General features: G+C 37.3%; 1 long non-coding RNA gene across 1 annotated transcript in view; it reads left to right on the top strand.

Annotated features, from left to right (window-relative positions):
- Nucleotides 1–6,439, top strand: part of LOC133563484 (uncharacterized) — a 29,804-nt gene extending 23,365 nt beyond the window's left edge. Inside the window, exon 5 of the long non-coding RNA XR_009809051.1 lies at nt 6,177–6,439. This is a non-coding gene — a long non-coding RNA (uncharacterized LOC133563484). The remainder of the gene's footprint in view (nt 1–6,176) is intronic.
- The last annotated feature ends 5,450 nt before the right edge of the window (nt 6,440–11,889 follow it).

Here is an 11,889-nt window from a genome sequence, read left to right on the forward strand (position 1 = left end):
CACATTTTAAGATATTCAACATTAAAGTGAAAAGTTCACCGACCCAATTCGTCGCGTTTCGTGTGTCAAGTAAACTCCTTTTCTTGAGGAGTATTCATTTCTGGGGGTGTATTTAAAGGGAAACTGCACTTTATTTTGGAATTTTACCAATCGTTCCCAATAATTATGAAAGACATGACAATGGATGTTATTTTTTTTTGCATTGTAAATATTAAATGCGATTAGAAGTTTGCCTACAAACTTGTCCTTAAAAAACACATCCAACTACCTCCATTGAGGTTTTATATGCATGATGTAAGTATATTGTATATGCAATGTAGTAACAGGCACATTTTTAATAATATTTATTATTTATGTAATTTGATCATTTTAAGCATACGCATTAATTAGGAAAAAGCATCACAATGTTTCTGTGACAAACTGTCAATTCACGTCTGGTTGTGTTTCCTTAGTAATTTCCTGTCAGCGCTCCTATTTTAGTTCCACTTCCTGCATGTCTCCCTGTGCGCTTGTTCCCTCACCTGTCCTTGATTAGCAGTCTGGCACACCTGGTTGCAGTTGCCAATCAGGCTGCTATTTATGCCTGCCTCGTCCTCCAGTCAGGGCTCTAGGAGTGTTTCTTTCTGAAATTGTACTTACTCAGTTTGCTGTAAGCTGCTATGTTTTCGTGCACTTCCCTGCTGCACTTCTTGTGTTAAATACAATTAAAATACTCTTACCTGCACTTCCTCCTCCTGTCTCCATGCGAGTCCTGGACGGTGTGCCTTTTTAACAACATCATATTACTTACTGCAGACTTTGGGAGCCAACAAACAGAATAAAACACCACTTCCTGTGCAACGTCTGCTGTCACTAGGATGCCGACTGCTGGGATGTTCATATAATCTCCTTTAGATAAAAAATGCCTCATAATCCACATGAAGAAACGGGGTGTGGGGCGGTCCTCACCAGTTTCAGGTCCTGCATAGCTGTCAAACTGTCCCAGATTGTCAGAATACCTACTCAGACTACTTCTGTCGAGGTGAAAGACATGGTTTATGACCTACAATAAACTACCAAGGAGCAGGGAAGCGAGGAAGCAGCAGACAACTCGATGATGTAAACATAGGAACACATGGTAGTAATCACGGCACCGCTAAAAATAGTTTGTGTTAGTGCTTATAATAACAATATCACTAACACTTGGTCAAAATTCAAGACACGAAATGTAAATGGAGTATAGTCTGAGATTTTTGAATGGTTATTTATTGGATTTTATGGGCAAAATAGAGGAGCTCCTATTGGCTCCGCTGAAAATTGACTTTTGTTTACAAGTTAGAATGCATTATTTATTTTTTTTAATCCATCAGTCCTCATGTCTTTCATAATGATTGTGAACAATAGCCAAAATAACAAAAAAAGTATAGTTTCCCTTTAACAGAACATAATTCATCAACAGTCTGCCTAAAACACAGATGCAAATCCATTTTCTATGCCGCTTGTCTGCATTACGATCACAGGTGAGCTGGAGCCTACTGTCGCTGACAGAGAACAGCGTGGACTAATCGCCAGCCAATCACAGGGCGTATATGGACAAAAACTGTTTACACTTACATTCACACAATTTAGAGATTCTAATGGGCTCCAGCACCCCCCAATCCAATCCATCCATCTATTTCCTACCGCTTATTCCCTTTTGGGGACGCGGGGGGCGCTGGCGCCTGTCTCAGCTACAATCGGGCGGAAGGCGGGGTACACCCTGGACAAGTCGCCACCTCATCGCAGGGCCAACACAGATAGACAGACAACATTCACACTCACATTCACACACTAGGGCCAATTTAGTGTTGCCAATCAACCTATCCCCAGGTGCATGTCTTTGGAAGTGGGAGGAAGCCGGAGTACCCGGAGGGAACCCACGCAGTCACGGGGAGAACATGCAAACTCCACACAGAAAAATCCCGAGTCTGGGATTGAACCCAAGACTGCAGGACCTTCGTATTGTGAGGCAGACGCACTAACCCCTCTGCCACCGTGAAGCCCCAATACAATCCATCCACCCATCCATCCATCCATTTATCTACCGCTTATTATAGCACATGTAAACAACAAAAATGTTTTCAAAGTGCTGCACAACAAAATTAAAAACAATATTCAAGTATTATCCTTAGCTCCATCGATGATTGAATAGAAACAAAAAATAAATAAATATAAAACCAATATAAAATAAATATGATTAAAAATGTTTTCAAATGGTAAAACCAATTAAAACATTAAATAGACATCAACATTTTTAAAAACACAGGACAACACAACTCACGTAGTGTTAAAAGCCAAAGAATAAGAATAAAAAATAAATAAATATAAAACAAATATAAAATAAATATGATTAAAAATGTTTTCAAAAGGTAAAACCAATTAAAACATTAAATAGACATCAACATTTTTAAAAACACAGAGGACAACACAACTCACGTAGTGTTAAAAGCCAAAGAATAAGAATAAAAAATAAATAAATATAAAACAAATATGATTAAAAATGTTTTCAAAAGGTAAAACCAATTAAAACATTAAATAGACATCAACATTTTTAAAAACACAGAGGACAACACAACTCACGTAGTGTGAAAAGCCAAAGAATAAGAATAAAAAATAAATAAATATAAAACAAATATAAAATAAATATGATTAAAAATGTTTTCAAATGGTAAAACCAATTAAAACATTAAATAGACATCAATATTTTCAAAAACACAAAGGACAACACAACTCACGTAGTGTTAAAAGCCAAAGAATAAGAATAAAAAATAAATAAATATAAAACAAATATAAAATAAATATGATTAAAAATGTTTTCAAAAGGTAAAACCAATTAAAACATTAAATAGACATCAACATTTTTAAAAGCACAGAAGACAACACAACTCACGTAGTGTTAAAAGCCAAAGAATAAGAATAAAAAATAAATAAATCCATCCATTTTCTACCGCTTATTCCCTTTCGGGGTCGCGGGGGGCGCTGGCGCCTATCTCAGCTACAATCGGGCGAATAAATATAAAACAAATATGATTAAAAATGTTTTCAAAAGGTAAAACCAATTAAAACAGTAAATAGACATCAACATTTTTAAAAACACAGAGGACAACACAACTCACGTAGTGTGAAAAGCCAAAGAATAAGAATAAAAAATTAATAAATATAAAACAAATATAAAATAAATATGATTAAAAATGTTTTCAAATGGTAAAACCAATTAAAACATTAAATAGACATCAACATTTTTAAAAACACAGAGGACAACACAACTCACGTAGTGTGAAAAGCCAAAGAATAAGAATAAAAAATAAATAAATATAAAACAAATATAAAATAAATATGATTAAAAATGTTTTCAAAAGGTAAAACCAATTAAAACATTAAATAAACATCAACATTTTTAAAAGCACAGAAGACAACACAACTCACGTAGTGTTAAAAGCCAAAGAATAAGAATAAAAAATAAATAAATCCATCCATTTTCTACCGCTTATTCCCTTTCGGGGTCGCGGGGGGCGCTGGCGCCTATCTCAGCTACAATCGGGCGAATAAATATAAAACAAATATGATTAAAAATGTTTTCAAAAGGTAAAACCAATTAAAACAGTAAATAGACATCAACATTTTTAAAAACACAGAGGACAACACAACTCACGTAGTGTGAAAAGCCAAAGAATAAGAATAAAAAATTAATAAATATAAAACAAATATAAAATAAATATGATTAAAAATGTTTTCAAATGGTAAAACCAATTAAAACATTAAATAGACATCAACATTTTTAAAAACACAGAGGACAACACAACTCACGTAGTGTTAAAAGCCAAAGAATAAGAATAAAAAATAAATAAATATAAAACAAATATGATTAAAAATGTTTTCAAAAGGTAAAACCAATTAAAACATTAAATAGACATCAACATTTTTAAAAACACAGAGGACAACACAACTCACGTAGTGTTAAAAGCCAAAGAATAAGAATAAAAAATAAATAAATATAAAACAAATATGATTAAAAATGTTTTCAAAAGGTAAAACCAATTAAAACATTAAATAGACATCAACATTTTTAAAAACACAAAGGACAATACAACTCACGTAGTGTTAAAAGCCAAAGAATAAGAATAAACAATAAATAAATATAAAACAAATATGATTAAAAATGTTTTCAAAAGGTAAAACCAATTAAAACATTAAATAGACATCAACATTTTTAAAAACACAGAGGACAACACAACTCACGTAGTGTTAAAAGCCAAAGAATAAAAGTGGGTCTTAAGACGAGACTTAAAACACTCCACGGTGGGAGCAGTTTGAACATGGAGGGGCAGACTGTTCCAGAGCTTAGGGCCGACCACAGAGAAGGCCCTGTCTCCCCTGGTTTTAATTCGGGTCTAGGGCACCACGAGCTGGAGTTGGCTCTCGGACCTCAGATGAGGTCTGAGATATACTGAGGGGCCAGTTCATGTAAAGATTTAAAAACAAACAGCAAGTTTTTAAAATCAATTCTAAAATGAACAGGCAGCCAGTGCAAACTCTCAAGGGAAGCGGTAGAAAATGGATGGATGGATGGGTGTAGCTTGTTTACTTTTCCTTCTCGATGCTGTGTCTCACTCTAACATGCAGCAATGACCTGACTGAGCAGTACAATTGACCACTAACACATAACACCTGAACAAGTGTTTCAACTTGTTTAAGTCAGGGTCTGTTAATGAATTCATGGTAAAAAAGGCGAGACTTTTTATCAACAAATCAAGAACCTTGCTTGGTTTTGACCCGACATATTAAGTCAAGTCATCGGGTATCATACGTACTGTACAACTGGAAAGCTCTTTGTCATAAGTTCCACAAACCTTTGATATAAATTTGCACGTGTGATAAACAGTGATGTGTCTTTGAATAAAATGTCTGCAAGATGGGTTTAAGTTTACGTTGAAAAGTGTGGACATTTAAAAAAACGAGTGAGGCCAATGGGCTGAGTGGAGGAAATCCTGTTAACAACGGTTGAACAAACGTTAAGCGTGAGATCACGTGGATGAAGGAAATCCTTTCACCAGTTCTTGTACATGACCACAACATTTAGGTAAACCTAAACAGTCTAATCCGGTCGTTTCGCAAACTTTTTCCCCCACAGTGTAACACCTCAGAGGACACTTAGCTCTCAAAGTACCACCATGTGGACCAACATTAAAATAAAGTAGCGTATTTGGCCTAAGTTGACATTAAAGTTGCCGATTGTATTGTACCATATGTCCCGGCAAGAAATCTGCGTTCAAAGGACTGCGGCTTATTAGTGATTCCCAAAGCCCCAAAAAAGTCTGCGGGCTATAAAGCGTTTTCCTTTCGGGCTCCAGTACTCTGGAATGCCCTCCCGGTAACAGTTCGAGATGCCACCTCAGTAGAAGCATTTAAGTCTCACCTTAAAACTCATCTGTATACTCGAGCCTTTAAATAGACTCCCTTTTTAGACCAGTTGATCTGCCGTTTCTTTTCTTTCTCCTATGTCCCACTCTCCCTTGTGGAGGGGGTCCGGTCCGATCCGGTGGCCATGTACTGCTTGCCTGTGTATCGGCTGGGGACATCTCTGCGATGCTGATCCGCCTCCGCTTGGGATGGTTTCCTGCTGGCTCCGCTGTGAACGGGACTCTCGCTGCTGTGTTGGATCCGCTTTGGACTGGACTCTCGCGACTGTGTTGGATCCATTATGGATTGAACTTTCACAGTATCATGTTAGACCCGCTCGACATCCATTGCTTTCCTCCTCTCCAAGGTTCTCATAGTCATTATTGTCACCGATGTCCCACTGGGTGTGAGTTTTCCTTGCCCTTATGTGGGCCTACCGAGGATGTCGTGGTGGTTTGTGCAGCCCTTTGAGACACTAGTGATTTAGGGCTATATAAGTAAACGTTGATTGATTGATTGATTGAAAAATATTTTACATGATGAGGGGGCAGGAAACACATTCCCAGTGTTCAAAGTAGTTAAAATAAATTGTTTTATTTGTGTTGATTAAATATTTAATTAGATCAATGTGCAGGACATGTTCCCTAATTGTAAAAAAAATATTACATCGTGCATTTCTCAATTTTATTTCCACGGGGCACATTTCAATTTTAACGGCGCATCAATTTTGTGTCTGTGATCCTGCTTTTTCTTGGCAGGTATTGGATGGGCAGCAATCCACCAAACGACAACACCGCTCAGATGTCCCTACCTTCAAATGATATTGGCACAACAGAACTGCAGGTTTAACCACTAAAGTTGCCATAGCAACAGCCCCCACCACACCGCAACATGCTGCGTAACCGAGAGTGACCTACACTCCTGACTGAGTCTTTACAACTGCGTGCATGTTTTTATTTTAAAAATTTTCAGCAGGTACAAACCTGGTCACTCTGTGGTTGTATTTAGTTGATAATCAGAAAATGTCCTTTATATGATTGGAAAATGTCAGAATTGCTGTCTTTAGTAGGTGTCTTGCTTGGATTCACCAGTGAAGCTAAAGAGGCAAGAAAGTGTAGGGGGACACATTTCCCATGTTATCTACTTTTAAAATCATGTATTTGTTGTGAAAATTGGGATAAAATGAGGGTTTAGAAACATGTAATTATTCCAAAAATGCAGAACACGAGACAGTTCAGACTTAAAAAAAATACAAACAAAAAAAAACTGCTGCCACAGCCTGCAGATTGTTTTAATGTGTTGTCCTTAAAGCGTAGCATCGTGTCAATACAAATATAAACAAAAACTGTCATGTACAAGTTTGCGGCATCACAGAACCACTTTTTATCTATCGTGTAAGACAGGGGCGCTCACACTTTTTCTGCAGGCGAGCTACTTTTCAATTGACCAAGTCGAGGAGATCTACCTCATTCCTATTTATAATTTATATTTATTTATTCATGAAAGAGACATTTTTGTTAACAAGTTAATGGTGTTTAATGATAATACAAGCATGTTTAACACACATAGATTCCTTTCTTTCATGAAGACAAGTATATAAGTTGGTGTATTACCTGATTCTGATGACTTGCATTGATTGGAATCAGACAGTGGTGCTGATAACGTCCACATTTTCAAATGGAGGAAAACAAAAGTCCTCCTTTCTGTCCAATACCACATGAAAGTGGTTGGATTTGGCATCTCATTTGTCCAACTTGCATACTCCTTTTTAAACACTTTGTTATGAGAGTAGCATATGTGTGTGGCCCTTTAATGTCTGGCAGCAGGTGAGTGACGTCAGTGAGTGTGCGGGTGGGCAAGCAAGTGAGAAAGCGGTCGCTGAGGGCGGGGGAGAAATACATTGGCATCAAACTCCGTAGCTTGCTAGCTTTCTGAGACTCTTATTTTGTTAGCACAGGCAGGATGAAACAGGTCTTTTATGGTGAAGACAGGAACTGTGCAGTCGGTCTTTAGAGTTTTGACAGTAGGTACGGAGTCTCTAGAAATAAAATGTGTTTCTCTGCGTCCGCCCTGTTAGTGATTTTTTTCTTAAATATGAGCTCGCAGCAGCCAGCGTCATCTCACAAGATCCTCGGGTGCCGAGAATGTCAAACAACTGACGAAAGTGAAGTCTTGGTATGATTGATGATTGCTCATTTTTATGTCTATTTTTTAATACCTGGCTTGAGATCGACTGACACACCCTCCGAGATCGACCAGTCGATCGCGATCGACGTAATGGGCACCCCTGGTGTAAGATATATATGATTACCAAAATATAAGAAAAAAAAAGCTGCAAATCTCCATTAGTAACAACTAACGCTAACTAGAAATTCCCAGCTCTGACCTCCACCAGACCTTGTCCTGAATCCAGATGGTGATTTCTGATATTTTGTGAAAGGTGGATAAAAAATATGCCAATAACTTTTCAAGCTAAATTTGGCGAAATTACAGAAACCTTGTCAGTCTTCTACTATCTTTGTCTCTGTGGGTGGAGGCGAGGCCGCAAGTAAACACACCGAAAACATAAGGTAATATGGTAGCAATGATCGAGATCAGGCCAAATCAGTTGTTTCTTATCCCATTCCCTACATTTCCAGAAACTTATATAAACATCCATCAATAATTATTTTTGTCATTTTGGTAACTTACAGTCTAACAAACAAATTTGAACTTTACAGCACAGATAAGAATGACATTTTGTTACATAAGCTCATGGTAGTGCAGGATAAAAAAAAAGAAGCAATAAGGTGCATATATAATTAAATAAATATATATAAATGATATATCAAATATATTTATAAAATAAATAAATATATATAAATAAATAAATATATTACTGTACAGATAAATATATTGCACTTTTCCACATGTATGTGATATTGTCTTTTTTTTATCCAAGCGAGTTAATCCATTTTTGGGAGGAATTGAGGGGATAATTTAATTATGATGTGTTCAAGAGTCTTACGGCCTGAGGAAAGAAGCAGTCACAGAACCTGGAGGTTCTTTTTTGGAGACTGTGGAACCTCTTTCTCAGACCCTAGTGAACATGCTTCATTTGTATTATGCTTCAAATCCTGCTTCAAAAAACTGTTCTTTAAAATGTGCTCATTGTAGCCATCAATCCTGAGTTCCTCTTTTTGATTGTAAAAAAAACAGCACAAATTGTTGCATTTATTTTGGTTTTGTAGGTTAATTTTTTTTTTTATAAATGTTGCCGATCAATTTGAATGTGTTATTTATTTATTTTTTTTTCAGTATAATATGGTTGAAGTCGGTGAAATTTTTTTAAAGGTTTAATATGGATACGCATTTTTTATTTCAAGACAAATTGATGCATTTTAAATGTTTTCTGTTGCAGACAAAAAAACAATGTTAGTAAAGTAACTCCTTGCTTTAAGTATTTTATATTTTTTCTTAAACGTTAAGGATACAGTGTTACGCTGAGGTGTAGTTATAAACAGAGGTGCGTAGAGTAGCCAGAAATTGTACTTAAGTAAGAGTACTGTTACTTTAGAGATTTATTACTCAAGTAAAAGTAAGGAGTAGTCACCCAAATATTTACTTGAGTAAAATCAAAAAGTATGTTGTGAAAAAACTACTCAAGTACTGAGTAACCTGATTACGGCAACAAATAATGCACAAAAACATAACAATTCAGAGCCAGGAATATCTCTTAAGCAACTAAAACAATAATATATTTTAAATAATAGTACATTAAAATAAAAAAAAATAAGGCACATTGAGCCACAATAACTTAACAGCACCATTGGCTCAGTAGGCATTCATTGATGGATTGAAACTTTCATTAGTAGATTGCACAGTACAGTACATATTCCGCACAATTGACCACTAAATGGTAACACCCCGATACGTTTTTCACCTTGTTTAAGTCGGGTCATGTGACCGCCTGGCTCTGTTTGATTGGTCCAACGTCACCAGTGACTGCATGTGATTGGTGAAACGCAGGCATGCGTAGATTCTACTTCGAAGCTCTGTCATAAACCAAAACAAACATTAACAGATCAATTAAAAAAAAGGAGCGAGTAGCGAGCTGAATGTAGATAAATGGAACGGAGTAAAAGTAGCGTTTCTTCTCTATAAATATACTCAAGTAAAAGTAAAAGTATGTAGCATAAAAACTACTCGTAGAAGTACAATTTATCCCAAAAGTTACTCAAGTAAATGTAACGGAGTAAATGTAGCGCGTTACTACCCACCTGTGGTTATAAAAATTTCACAGACAAATTATACCATTTATAGTCGCAGCAGAGAGTTGGGGAAGCGGGTCACAAAAAGGTTATCTTCTTCCTAGGGGGGCATAGCAGAAAACATTTGAGAAACACTGGTCTATGCACATACAGTACACACAAGAAGCAAAATTATCAATGCATCTCTCACTGTGGAACCTCCAATGTTTGTAGGTAGTTTTCTTTGGATATTTTCGGGTGAGTCTGCAGCCATGTTAAAGTGTTTGCGTAGTAAAATATAATTAGTGTAAGTACTGTACTTTACGCCAACAGCTAATGGGAAGCAGTTACAAGGACGGGAGGTTTTTGTTAAAGGCCTACTGACATGAGATTTTCTTATTTAAACGGGGATAGCAGGTCCATTCTGTGTCAAACTTGATCATTTCGCGATATTGCCATATTTTTGCTGAAAGGATTTAGTAGAGAACATCCACGATAAAGTTTGCAACTTTCGGTGCTAAGAGAAAAGCCCTGCCTCTACCGGAAGTCGCAGACGATGACATCACCCGTGTGATGGCTCCTCACATCTTCACATTGTTTTTAATGGGAGCCTCCAACAAAAAGTGCTATTCGGACCGAGAAAACTACAATTTCCCCATTAATTTGAGCGAGGATGAAAGATTCGTGTTTGAAGATATTGATAGCGACGGACTACAAAAACAAACAAAAAAAACACGATTGCATTGGGACGAAATCCGATGTTTTTAGACACATTTACTAGGTTAATTCTAGGAAATCCCTTATCTTTCTATTGTGTTGCTCGTGTTTTAGTGAGTTAAATAGTACCTGATAGTCGGAAGGGTGTCTCCACGGGTGTCTTGACGCGCAGTTTCTCAGGGGAGTCGACGGCAGCTATGGACGGCACAAGCTCAGCTTTTCTCCGGTAAGAACTGACTTTTTACCACAATTTTCTCACCGAAACCTGCTGGTTGACATGTGGTAGGGATCCATGTTGACCTGACCGTGCTATGACCCATAGGAAAGGTTCACCTCCAGGACTTTTAAACAAGGAATCCCCGTGTGTTTGTGTGGCTAAAGGCTAAAGCTTCCCAACTCCATCTTTCTACTGTGACTTCTCCAATATTAATTGAACAAATTGCAAAAGATTCAGCAACACAGATGTCCAAAATACTGTGTAATTATGCCGTTAAAGCAGACGACTTTTAGCTGTGTGTGTGTGTGTGCAGCGCTCATACTTCCTAAAAACCCGTGACGTCTTGCGTACACGTCATCATTACACGACGTTTTCAAGACGAAACTCCCGGGAAATTTAAAATTTTAATTTAGTAAACTAAAGCGGCCGTATTGGCATGTGTTGCAATGTTAATATTTCATCATTGATATATAAACTATCAGACTGTGTGGTGGCTAGTAGTGGCTTTCAGTAGGCCTTTAATGAACACTGAGTAACTAAAAAAAACTGTCAATATAGAAAATAAAATCAGTTGACTTAAACTTCATCCCCTGTGTCCATCGTAAATATGTTTGGCTCTTAGGTTGTAACATAATTATTCTCCATATTCTCCAAACCGCTATTAACCAACCATAAGAAACAAATCCTTCAGCTCTGGTCGCAATAACGACATAAAATGTCCATGCATTACTTGAAGACTTCTTGCGTCCAGAGGGTACATGGGTGGAGATTAAACAGTGACTTTATCTCAAGAAGTGGTAGTATGAACTATACATTATGTCATACTTGCCAACCCTCCCGGATTTTCCGGGAGACTCCCGAAATTCAGCGCCTCTCCCGAAAACTTCCTGGAATAAATTTTCCCCCGAAAATCTCCTGAAATTCAGCGGAGCTGGAGGCCACGCCCCCTCCAGCTCCATGTGGGGACAGCCTGTTTTCGCGCCCGCTTTCCCACTATATAAACAGCTTGCCTGCCCAATCACGTTATAACATCTACGGATTTTAATAAAAAACTGCACACAAAAGGAGACGAAGCAGAAGAACGAGGCGTCTGTAATAGAGTGATTCTATGTTGTCTGTCGCCATCTCCTGGTGAATGTTGGCTATAGCGTTATGGGGTTGCTTTTTGATTGGCCAACGATTTATGTGGTGTTGCGCACCTGACGGCAAGTGACTCTCGCCAGTACACAAATGGCAGAACAAAGGTTACTCAAATAGTGAAAGGTAAGTGTTGTTGGTATTATTTTAGTAACAATCAGGCACAGTACA

Source organism: Nerophis ophidion, linkage group LG12 (assembly GCF_033978795.1).
Source record: "Nerophis ophidion isolate RoL-2023_Sa linkage group LG12, RoL_Noph_v1.0, whole genome shotgun sequence".
Classification (NCBI taxonomy): domain Eukaryota; kingdom Metazoa; phylum Chordata; class Actinopteri; order Syngnathiformes; family Syngnathidae; genus Nerophis; species Nerophis ophidion.